This window comes from Rattus norvegicus, chromosome 1 (genome assembly GCF_021556685.1).
Source record: "Rattus norvegicus strain SHRSP/BbbUtx chromosome 1, alternate assembly SHRSP_T2T, whole genome shotgun sequence".
Lineage (NCBI taxonomy): Eukaryota > Metazoa > Chordata > Mammalia > Rodentia > Muridae > Rattus > Rattus norvegicus.
In genome coordinates, this window is record NC_141534.1 from 57,108,603 (window position 1) to 57,121,190 (window position 12,588).

The following is a 12,588-nucleotide window of genomic DNA, read 5'->3' on the forward strand; positions in this document are numbered from 1 at the left end:
TCTTCAGGACCTTTCTGTCAATTCTCAGATGACTGTGGACAGGAAGGAGAATTGGTGAGAAAGATAGGGAATCAGGAATGAAGTATAAAAAGTCATTTTAATAAAAAGCAGTATTTCTAAAGAACCCTGAGGACCTGAGCCTGCCACCCTGCCCTCCCGCCCGCCTTGCCTTGTGCAGAGCTCTCAACATCTGTCCTTTAGTGATCAAAGAACTTGATCAGAATTCCTCACCTGAAGGGGGCCTCTTTGTCCCACCTGGATTTCTACATCAAGGGCTTATCTGAAGGTCTCTAGAACTTCTATCCTCTGCCTGCCATTTCTTGTTGAGGTTTGGCCTATTGCTGTAAATGGTAATGCTAACTTCTACACTCAGAGTTGAGGGGTGACTTCTTCCCTTACAGGGTTTTGTTATGCAAACCTTTTTCCTTGATTTAAAACTATTGATTAAATGAAATTGGCTACAGCCAATTACTGGAGGGATTAGAGGTGGGTTGGTTAGGGTTGGAGGAGAAGAGGTGGGGGAGGAAAGATGAAGAAGGAGGAAGAAGTGGCTATGTGGGGGAGAGGAACCATGAGGACCTGGCCAGGAGAACCAGCAAGTATCTGTGATACACCACTGGGGAGGTAACCAGGACAGCAGTTAGAAAGGTAGTGAAGGACCCCAGGGGCTTTTGCCAGCATTACAGCAACCCCCTCAGGGCAAGGCTAGGCAAAGTTCCATTCTCCACTCTCAGTTCCTAGAAGAAACTATTGGCTACAGAGTCAGTTTGGATGCCTAGGGCCAGACACAGGTCTGCCTGAGCTCTCCAGCTCTGTCCATGGCTGCACTTCCTGTCAGGATCCGAACGTCAGGAAAGCAGGAGCACCACAAAGTCGTAACGAACACAGACTGGACCTAAGTCTGATGACACTGATGTCTCACGGGGAAACAGGCTGCTGGGAAATCAGGAGGCTGACATAAACCACCTATGAGCAAAGATTCCCAAAGTCCCTGTCACAGGAGGGTAAGTGCAGAGCTGTCGGCCACTCGCACTGTGACTATAAAAGCACAGTGTGTTTAAAATGGCAAGGATCAAATGGCAGGGAGGACAAGAAAGGCATCAGCAAGAGCCAGGGGTAATAGTGGGCGCATTGCCCAGTTCTAGGAAGCCACGATTAACATAACAAGTTCCAGGACAGCTGGGGGGTGCATAGAGAGACCCTGTTGTAGCTGGTCTTTGCTACGTTGTGGGTTCCTCTTTTCCACCCTTTCAACCCCCTAACCACACCCCTGCCAGAGCACGAGGCAAGTCACAGTCAGCTACTACGGACAATGTGAAGCCGCCCCATATCTCACACCTGGGATTAAAAGGAAAACATATCCTTATAATATTTCTGTGTTTTTAAAAGAAACCAAAATTCCCAAACCTCCACTATACCCTGTCTTCCAAAACAAACAAAACAAGCATTAGCTAGAAACCACATCAGATCAGCCATCACTGGAAACATAGATGGTCTAAGTGGCCCAGGTATAAGACAGAAGTGATCAGATTAAACTCAAAGCAAGACCTTTGTGTACAGATTGCTGTCATCCAAAACACCCTTGGGGATATTGCAAAACTCCCTTTCCTCATTGGATAAGTAATCAGGAAGGTCCTGCCTGGCTTGCCTCCTGGGTCTTAACTCTTCCTCCCGTGAGGGTTCATCCCTGCCTTTTACATCCGGTTCATTGAAAAACATTCCAGGTGCAGGCCATTGTCCTGTCTGTTAGCCATTAGGCAAGGCTGGATGTTAATAATTTTCTAATCTGAATTTAGTTTGGGTCAGGGTACCTCACCTAGCAGGTGTAAGCAGGGGTCAAGTGTTTGCCTATTCACCTGTAGGCAGACCTGAAGTCACTAACGGCACTTTTGGAAATGGACCGCCACTTTTTTTCTCACAATAAATGATATGAGAGGTGGTGTGAGGCCAGGACTTAGACTGTGCCTTGTGTCCTGCAAATGCTAAGCAGCCCTAGAGTGGGAAAAGATAGTTACAGCTCACAATCTACCAGAGGAGATGAACTAGAACTCAAAGACCCGATTAGTTCAAACAAAGCAAACTGTCAAAAGGGACCCGAAAACAACAGACAAATTGACCTGGGCCTAACCACTAAGAACCACACAGGCTGACAGTGGGCCTGGCCGGGCATTAGTACACTGTCCTGTCTGCAAGAAAGGCACTTTAAATGTAAAGAAGCAAATGGATCCAGGTATGGAAATGCACACCTATAGTCCTAGCATCTAGAAGAGCATGGAAGGAGGGTGCGCTGGCTGGGTTCCTGTCAACCTGAAACAAGCTGGAGTCATCTGAAAGGAGGGAGCTTCACTCTTTCTAAAGGTCACAACAGCTCTGAGGATAGGACTTCCTTTGGCCATTGTATAATCCTGTTTGCATACAATACAAAAAAGAAATAGAGATAAGGTGCAATGGCACACACACACACACACACACACACACACACACACACACACATATTCACATAAGATCCCAGCTACTGAGAAAGTCCCAAGGCCAGCCTGGGCTACAGAGTTAGTTCAAGACCAGCCTCAGCAATTTAGTGCGATCCTGCCTCAAAATTAAAAAAATGAGAGGGTGCTTGGGATATAAGTCAGTGGTAGAGCATTTGTCTAGCATGCACAAAGGCCTGGACTCAGTCCTTAGCTGAAGAACAAGGGGTGGGGAGAGAAGAAGGGAAGAGAATAGTGTAAGGGGGGAAGGGAGGAGGAGCGAGGAGGGAGGGATTGTCATGCAAATGTTCAGAGCCTGCTCTGAAGGTCATCCCACAACCTCTGCACTTAAGCCTTAGTAGAGTGATTCACTGTCTCACCCCAAGGGGTGCCAGCGACAACGGGAGCCTCCCTCCAGAGTCCCTTTTAAGGAGCTGAAGCCCTAGTCCTCATCAATCATTTCCTGGTGGTCACTTAATTCTTTTCATCTTGGAGGTGGGCACTTTAAATTCTTCCTCATTTTGACAATCCAAATTCTAGAGCGCGCCCTAGTGGGAATTTTCTTCTCTCCCTTTCTGAATCTTGGAAATGGAGCAGAGATAGCTGCAACAGTATCCTAAGAAAATCTTGCAGATGCATAGGAAGGCAGGACCAGCTATGCCTCAGAGCATTCTGGGCAGCTAAGCTGGGCTCAGCTGCTTTCAAACTGTCCAGTAGTGAGCTCCACTGACAGACAAGTCTTGGTTTCTTTGCCCGTAAAACAGGAAGACAAAAGCTATTGTGTAAGATTGAAGAAACTGGAAATAAATAAAGTGCCTCCCTCAAGTGGGCCTTAGTTTCTAAGAGCAGCACCCAGCACCCTGCACACAAGGTTGCTCGAGGGACACATAGGGTCTGGATGACACAGACATCCAAGGACTCTGTCATCATGATGCCACAGTAAAGCTTGGCCCTGGCAGGAGCTGCGACCTGGCAGCCACCTTGTTCATTGTGAGAACACGCTTCCCTTGTCTATAAAGGGACAATATCATCCTCCCTCCTTCCCTAATGACATAGAGGTTTTCAGACCCATGTGTGGATGACCCAGGAACCTAGAGTACTGGAACTCTGAGTTACCGAAGGGTGACCTGGGACAGAAGATTAAAGGTGCAGCCTCTTGTGGTGCCATGCAAAACAGAAGTAAGCTCCATCAAGAATTATTACAGGAAAGTAGGCAACTGAGGAAAGACAAAAAAATTAGGGGAAATGAGAGAAAATGGGAGAGGGCGGCCAGGGCATTGTAAGAGAGGAAAAGCCATGAACTTCCTTGTCTGGGGACTTCTGTGGGACCATGGCAGAAACTAGATACAGGCGGGTTACTCTCGGGCTCTTATGCCCCCACACATTCCACGCACGGCTCCCTGGCCCATCAGAACTGTGGCCATGCAGTGTCCATGCATGGGCTGCCCACCTAGTGGGGCATTGAAACCCTGCCTTGTGACTTGTTAGCCACTGACCTCAAATATCTGCTGTTTATCACTCAGTCAGTGTTACAACCTCGGAACTTACAAGTGTCCCAAGCCCTGATAATTCTGCTAATTGTACTAAGCTCTGGTCATTCTCACAGTCACATAACCAGCTTGTAGCTTTACTGTGGGAAAGTGTTAACTCTAACACAGCCACCAAGATGTAATTGTCATCTTTCTTGGTTACCTCACACCTTGTGTCTTGTCTGTGGGGTTTGGGCGGTCTCCTGAAATAGGTAGAGGATTCTCCTTGGAAGCTGTCCTCAGTTACAGCTGCGTGGTACATTTACCTGTGTGAGAAATAAGACTATGTAAAGGTATCTCACCTGTGCCTAGGGGGCTTTGGGGCACCTCTGGGCCTGCTGCCTCTGCCTCAGAGCCCTGGCCTTCATTGTTTAGCTGTGCCATCTCACATCCAGCTACTGATCCTCTCATTCACCTCAGAATTCCATGGCTTGCTGTGTTTGCCCATAAGCATTCTCTAGCTCTGGTGTCTATTCTCACAGCAGCATGTGTGAGCAACTTGCATTTTCACCACAGCCCTTCTCTTTCTGCAAAGAGCAGCTCCAGCCACAGCAGGAGTTCAGAACTGAGACAGGAGTAAGTCTAGCTGAGACTGCACTGTTCTCAGCTGTCCCGCAGCCAAGGGTAGTTGTACCTGTGAATCCAGAACACCTTTTGAAGGATGACGTGACCTTTGATCTATGACCTTTGGCAATTGCTCTTTGATTTCTTACCAACTGTAAGCTAAAGCTGTACCCTAGATCCTACAAGAAGGGAAGAGGATCCCTAGTCACTGGTGTACATGGGAGCCTATGCACCAACTTGGGCTGTTTCCCTCCTCACTTTTGGTTACTCTCGGAAGGCAGTAGGGGCTTGTGAAATTTTAAGTTGCTGGTATGTGTTGCAGTGAAAATTGGCAGCATTTTGCTCACGGTGGGAATCTATTGTTACTGTAGGACTGGAGAACCTCACCTCAGTATCTGCCACACTGACGTGGGGTTATTTTGAGCTGGTGGCAACTGAAACGACAAAAAGAAGGGAGAGATCTCTGCTCCTCTCCGTTGTGGTCAAAATTCTAGTGGTTAGACTGAAGCCAGCATTCCTTAGGAATTTCTGAAATTGGTTCCCTTCTACCAAAGGAGCCATCACATTATTACTGGCAGAAGGGACAAAGGCTGTCTGTTCTGCCTACTTGCATACCAAAGTGCATGTTGGTCTCCTGTCTTCCTCCACATTAAAGTACTCGTTACACATTTCAGAGTCCATGCTGGCACCCTGGCTCTGCACACCCAGGCCCTCCCACTGTAACCTTCTCCAGCCCAGAAGCTTCTCTCTCCACTGCTACTCATTTTTATGATCTTGCTGTTTTGGCTGTGTTGTATTTTTTAGCTTCTTCTCTTGCCCTTTTCCCTGGGTCATCTTTTTCTCTCCCCTCATGGCCAAGTCCAGTCTACTGGCCATGTTCAGTCTATATTTTCTCTCTCTGCTCTGGACGATTTCAGATGTCTCTGGGTGGGTCTCCCTCATATCTATAAATAAAACCGTCCACTTAACCATAACTTGGAGCACTCATACACTCCCATCTGCCTGAGTAAGCGGTATAAACTTTCCATGCGAAGTTGTTCCACCCTCTCCACTTCCTGACCCGGAAGGGAAAACCACAACCTACTACAGAAATGAGATGGCAACAGCAAAGAACACGTGAGCATATATGAGCACATGAACACATATGAGCACATGAACATGTGTAAACACATGTGAGCACATGTGACTGCCTATCTGGTATGTACCTCTTACTAGTGTGCTTATGTTTAAATTTGTCAAGGAAAAGAACAAAACACACACAGGGTCGATTAGAATGGGCTCAAAGCACATCAGGTGGAATCAAGAAGCCATTGCTGGTTATACTTCAAGCACAGCTCCAGCAGATCTTCTGAACTGGACTTAAGACACCCATTCACTCCTGTGTAAGGGGACCTTGACACTGGGCCAGACCAGGGATTCCTGGAACACTATTAGCCTCTGCTGACCTTGCATTTCACACACACACACACACACACACACACACACACACACACACAGTGGTTGAAGCAAAAGCAGACTCCAGCATCTTATTTTTTCTTTTACTCTATTTTTATACCCCTTAAGACAAAGTTTTTCTATTAGAAATAAAATTACCTCATAGCCATAAGTTACATATTTTCTAGAAATAATTGCCACAAAAACATTCTTCAAAAACAGATTAAAATCATTAACCATCTTACACTTACAACTGGATTCTTGATTATGTATTTAATTTTTTGGAACTTATATCTAACCAAACAATTCTTGTCTATCTTTCTTTCCACAAGCCCATTTTAACACAAAGGCAATAATTCTCTTGTTTTAGCTTATTAAAGTTCAAGCAGGCCAAGTGTATAGTAGTAAGTTTCTCCTTGTAATTTGCTGAGGACAATCTAGATTTACTAAGGAATAGGACACCGGTCTTATGCCTTATTTTTGACATCTTGATCAGCTAGACTGGCTAATCATCTGTTCTCTGTCATAACAGATTCGTATGGTCTTTATTATAACCCTTTTATTTCCTGGTGCACACTGAGAATCTGTTACCTCATCCCTAAGTCACAAGATGAAGGAACTCAGGCTTGACTTGGAGTGAATGTTTCCTTTGATCATTAACTTGTCCCAAACCTATTTTTCTTGCTACTTCAATTATGTGCTTGCACTGCATGAACACTCAATGTACTCCTCTAACTCATGCAGCTCTTGCCATTGTATGAGGAAGGGACACATTCTATCCTTGATTCTAACTACATTCCCTATCAACTGCCCTAACATCACAAAATTTGACTCAAGCTAACTTTCTATAACTACTTAAATCAGATTAAGAATTCCATAAAATCATTAATTCATCTAAACAACATCACCTCAAGAACATTCTTCTTCATGTTGATCGGCAGGAAACTTGCCCAACAGAGAGGGCTATCACCCAGTGAGTAATCACACCAGGCTATAGGCAGTGAGGGTCTCCCAGTATCCACTCACAACAAGCCAAGTAAATGAGGAATATGGCAATGACCTGCAGGAGAAAGCGCATCAGTAGTAAGAAGCAATCCTGGGATGAAGCCCCTAGGGTTGTACCTTTCTAGAGTGCACCCACTGCAGCAGAGCAAGACAGTGGGAGGTCTTGGGGTGGGGGGGAATTCACTTGCACATTGTAACTCTTCCTGGAGGGTGCCCACCACTGACCTATGTTTCTAGGAAGGAAATCTGCCTCCTGTCTTGTCATCCTTCAGAGAGGTTGGAGAGATGCCCCATTCTGATTTAGTTTAGATATAAAGTCCAAAATGTGTAAAACTTCTATTGAGAGTTTTTTGTTTGTGTCCCCCCAAATTCACGCTAAAACCATCACCCTCACATTGATAATATTTGGAAGTTCAGATTTTTGGTAATGTCTTAGTCAGTGACCCATTGGAGTGAAGAGACAGCATAACCACAGCAAGTCTTATTTTAAAAAGAGAGAGGGTATATAATTGGGGCTTGCTTACATTTTCAGAGGTCCCACCCATTTTCATCATGGAGGGGGAACATGATTGCATGCAGGCAGAGATGATTTTGGAGAAGTAGCTTAGAGTTCTATATCCAGATCTGCAGGCAGCAGGAAGAGAGAGAGACACTAGGCTTGTCTTGGTATTTTGAAACTTCAAATTCCACCCTCAGTGGCACATTTCCTACATCAAGGTTTTCAAATAGTGCCCCTCCCCAGTGACCAAACACTAAAAATTATAGGACTATGTGCACCATTCTCATCCAAACTACTACAGGAAGGACTATCTGAGTGGATGAAACCTTCATGGTGAGATCTATGCCCTATGAAAGGGGTTTCAGAGGGATCACTTTGCACTGCAAGGACACAGCAAGAAGACAGACATCTGCAGCCCTGAGAAGGGTCCTCCCAGAGTTTGGCCATCATACTGGCATCTGATCTTGGCCTCCAGAACAGTGGGAAGCACAGATCTACTTGTAAGGTGCTTGGTCTCATCGCTGACCTGGCTATTCCAGCCACAGTCACCTGCACAGAGCTTCTCATGACAGCCCCAAAAGCTACTCATATTTCTGCCTAGGGAATGTCTTGCTTTAGGAACATAAAGACATGTTCTGTTGTTTGGAGCCTTGCAAATAATCATATATGTTCTTCCCAAACTTACGGTGCCCAAGCTAATACTTGCTGATCTTTCCCCAAGCCTCAGAGCAGTCTGCCTGGATCCATATCAAAAGGAAGATGATTCATGATATGAATATTAAAGAGGAACTCATCATTAAAAACAAAGGGGAGCATGTATCTTCATCAGAACTGGACAAAAAGCCTGTGAGAATCTAGGAGCAGAACGACCCCCCCTCAAAATAAACCTGGATTCAGGTGGAGACTCAGTCCTCACCCTGTACAGCATCAACTCAAACTGGATCAAGCAACTTCATGTAAGACCCTTAACCAACCCTGCAGGAAAGCAGAGGAAAGGCTTAGCGACCTTGGCATATCAGTGACTTTCTGTGGAGGACGTAAACAGAAAAGGAAATCGTGACATTTGCTATGGGATGCATAACATTAAAAAGCTTCTGCACAGGAACCAAAACACTGGAGTAAAGAGATGGCCAATAGAACTAAAGAATTCATGTGTGTGTGAGGGAGGGGGTGGGGGCGGTGTCCAGAGTATTAAATACGAAAAGAAAAAACCATTGGATCAACAAATGGTCAAATCAACTAACTGAACACTTTTCAAAAGAAGCAATAAATGTACAAAGTGTCAACATCTTTAGAAACTAGGAAAATGAAATCAAAATGTAATCTATTGAGAGGCTATCACCCCAGTAGGAATGAATGACTACTACCATCAAGAAAAGAATAGGTCAGGGACTTGAGTGTGAGCCCGGCCCCTGAGCGCAGGCTCAGCTCCTAAGGGCTCTGTCTCTTGGCCGGATGTCTGAGCACCCTCTTGCACAGGTGGCCGGAGGCCCTGGGAGGAAGTGAGCGGGGAGACGATGGAGGTGCCACTGGTTCAGGCCCTGCAGGCTGTCCATCTGGATTCAGACGCCTTTCTGGTTTGTCTGAACCACGCCCTGAGTACGGAGAAGGAGGAGATGATGGGTCTGTGCATCAGGGAGCTGAACAAGGACATAAGGAGTGAGTCTAAATTCACCATGCCGGAAGTGATGTGTGCACGGTTCCGGAGAAGGTGGATGAGATCAGAGTTGTCCACATCCACTCGGTCAGCATCCTGTGCCTTTCTGACAAGAGGAAGGACCGCGTGCAGATTTCCCCAGAGCAGCTGTCCGCAGACTGGACTGAGGCTGAAAGGTGGCGGAACTCACCGGCCGTCCCATGAGAGCCGTCGGCTGGTACCATTCGCACCCTCACATAATGGTGTGGCCTTCACACCAGGGTGTTCGCATGCAAGCGATGTACCAAATGATGGACCAAGGCTTCGAGGGACTTATTTTCTCCTGTTTCATAGAAGACAAGAACACAAAGACCGGACGTGTCCTCTACACTTGCTTCCCATCCGTACAAGCCCAGAGAAGTTCAGACTATGAGAGAATTGAAATCCCCGTTCATGTCGTCCCTCACGTCACCATTGGGAAAGTTTGCCTGGAGTCCGCGGTGGAGCTGCCTTAGATCCTGTGTCAGGAGGAGCATGACACGTACAGGCAGATCCATAGCCTCACACATCTGGACTCAGTGACCAAGATCCACAATGGCTCGGTCTTCACCAAGAATCTGTGAAGCCAGATGTCGGTGGTGAGTGGGCCTCTGCTGCAGTGGTTGGAGGACGATTGGAGCAAAACCAGCAGCACCTGTGGGAGCTGCAGCGGGAGAAGGAGGAGCTCATGGCGGAGCTGCTTTCGCTCGAATAATGCAGGGGAGCAGCAAAAAAATCGGGGGTGGGGCGAACAGAAATACCTTGCGTACAATTTATTAAACAAAAATCAATTTTGAAAAAGATAAAGTCACAGGTCCCACATTATATAACTTCAAGATTTATTATTATAAAGCTACAGTGATCAAGATACGATGATATTTGCAGATGAATCAATGCAACAGGGAAGAAAATCCAGAAATAAACCCAACGATAATGTGCTTAACTCCGTTTGAAAAAGTACAAATGTGATTCAAAGAGGAAAAGACAGTAATTTATTTCAACAAATCGAACCTTCTCAAGGCAACAAAATATATAAAATAAATAAATATATAAAAGAATTTCTGAATGTATCACGTATTTAAATCCAATATGGAAGACTTAGGGAAAAAGTTATTCCAGAAAAATTTTCAGGACTTAAGGACTTAATATTTTCAACTCCAAAGCACAATTTCACAAGGAAACAAAGTAGAGAGATTGGACTTCGTCAACATTAAATCTGTTTATTCTGCAGAAAGATGAAGAGGAAACCGTTGGTGAAAAAGATGCTTCTGAAACTCGAAAGTAAATAGCACCAGTAGAAAATGAAAAGACGTAAACATTGTCACTAAAAATGGTGAAAATAGCAAATCCTGTTGAGGAGGCAAATGAAATTCTTCACACACCAGTGACGGGAGTGTAAAAATACATCGACTGGGTAGAAACGTTTGGAAAATTTTTTAAAGTTAAAGACACGCTTAGCATGTCCCAGCCACCAAGCCGCACTGTCTTGGTACAAAAACTTTTACAAATTTTTTCTTGGTAGTTTTATCTGTGAAAGTTACAAATCAGAAACAACCCAGATTTTCTACAGTGAGTCTACGGTTAAAAGAAACCATTCTTATGGTGGAATATTACTGTGCAGGAAAAAAGGAACATACTGCATAATGGTTTTGTCACTGAACTATATCTCAGCCTGACTTAACTGGATTTGGAATCATCATGTAAATACAACATGGACATGAAGGTGTTTTCAAAAAAGTTTAAGTGAGGAGAAGACTGATTCTTAACGGAGGTGACACCATCCCAAGGGGTAGGGCCTCAGACTGAATAAGAAGAAGGAAATGATGATATCAGCAGGTCTGTCAAACATGGTGGAATATATGCCTTCAAATTGTGAGTCAAGATAAACCCTTCCTTACATAAGTTGCTTTTGGCAGGTCTTTTGTCAAAGAAATAAAAAAAGAAAGAAAGAAAAAGAAAAAAGAAAAGAATAGGTCACTGAGGATATAGGGAAAGGAAAATAAACACTGTAGTATAAGTGTAAATTAGTAGAGCCACTGTGAGAACAGGTGCCAGTGTCTGAAATACTAAGACTGAGTTATTGTTGAGTTCAGCTATAGCATTTCTAGGTGCAAACCAGAGGTCAAAGTCTGCTTTCTGTAGAGACACCTGTACACGAGAGCCTGTTGCTACACTGTTCACTGGCTACACTGTAGCCAAATCATAGAATCAGCCTAGATATTGCAGTGCAACAATGGATAATGAAAATGCTGTCCATTATGAATAGAATTTCATTAAATCACAGTGGAGGATGAATGGGTTTGGAGATCATCCTATTAAGCAAAAGCAGGGAGTAGCTATCATGTAAGGCTTATGGGAAAGCATGAGTAGAACCATTGGAGGTTGGGGGAGCAGGGAGAGCAGGAAGGGGAATATAGGGCTGGACATGGACAAGATTGTTACATAGTGTTACATACTGTTAAAGTTCCCCAGACCTTAGCAGAACTGACTCCATGAAGGAAGCACCATTCAGGCTTTGAAGCTCAACATTTAGGCAGCACCATCTGCCAAAACAAAAACAAGACCTTCTTTATCAAAGCTCAGAGTTGTAAGAAAGTCTCTGAATGTACCCTTCCCTTTTGACTTCTGTAGGTCTGCTTCTGGCTGCTCTTGTTAACTGAAATATGTAAACTCGGGGTATCCTTTTCTGTGCTTAAAAGCTCACCCTGAGAAAAGTTTGGGGCTACACTGGGGCACCAAACACCCAGTGTAGTCACTGGCTGGATAATGAAGACTTTCTATTGGCTTAAACCCATGTCTAAGTCATCTTAGAGAAAACCATCTCATAACAATACATCTATAAAAATGTCACAAAATCCCTTTTTTTGTCTACTGGGGACAAAAGGTCCTTGCACTCAGAGAGCACTAGGGAACCAGGAATGTTAAACATGCAAGGGACCTCCACAAAGAAGGATATAAAATACCTATTTTCCAACCAGAAGGTTGGAAGTGGATATTTTAATGACCTGGTGACCCTTTGCTATCTGTGGAGGCATAGATGCCTCACCCACCCTTTGCTATATGTGCAGACCTCACTCACATTCCCCAGAATGTTTATCCCAGCCTCTCCCTCCCTATCCTTACCTTTAATTGCAAGATAACAGAGCCCGTGTTATGGGAATGCCACATGTATTCTTTTTTTTTTTTTTGCCACATGTATTCTATGACCAGCTGACCTCTGTGCTCTGTCTACCAGGGACCACACTGGGTTCTAGGTCTTTAAGCTATGGTCACACATACTTTGCAAAGGAGTCTTTATGTGGTCACACCTTAAGCTTTATTGTGCTCCTGTAATGGGGATGATTATAGCCTGGAAACTTTTTCCCAAACTGTACTGTGTTTTCAATATACCGACAGTGAAACACCTGGCATCAG

The 12,588-nt window shown here is 44.8% G+C and overlaps 1 pseudogene; it reads left to right on the plus strand.

Moving 5' to 3' along the window:
• The first annotated feature begins 9,016 nt into the window (after positions 1-9,016).
• Positions 9,017-9,889, plus strand: LOC148007010 (lys-63-specific deubiquitinase BRCC36 pseudogene; annotated as a pseudogene).
• Positions 9,890-12,588: the final 2,699 nt, after the last annotated feature.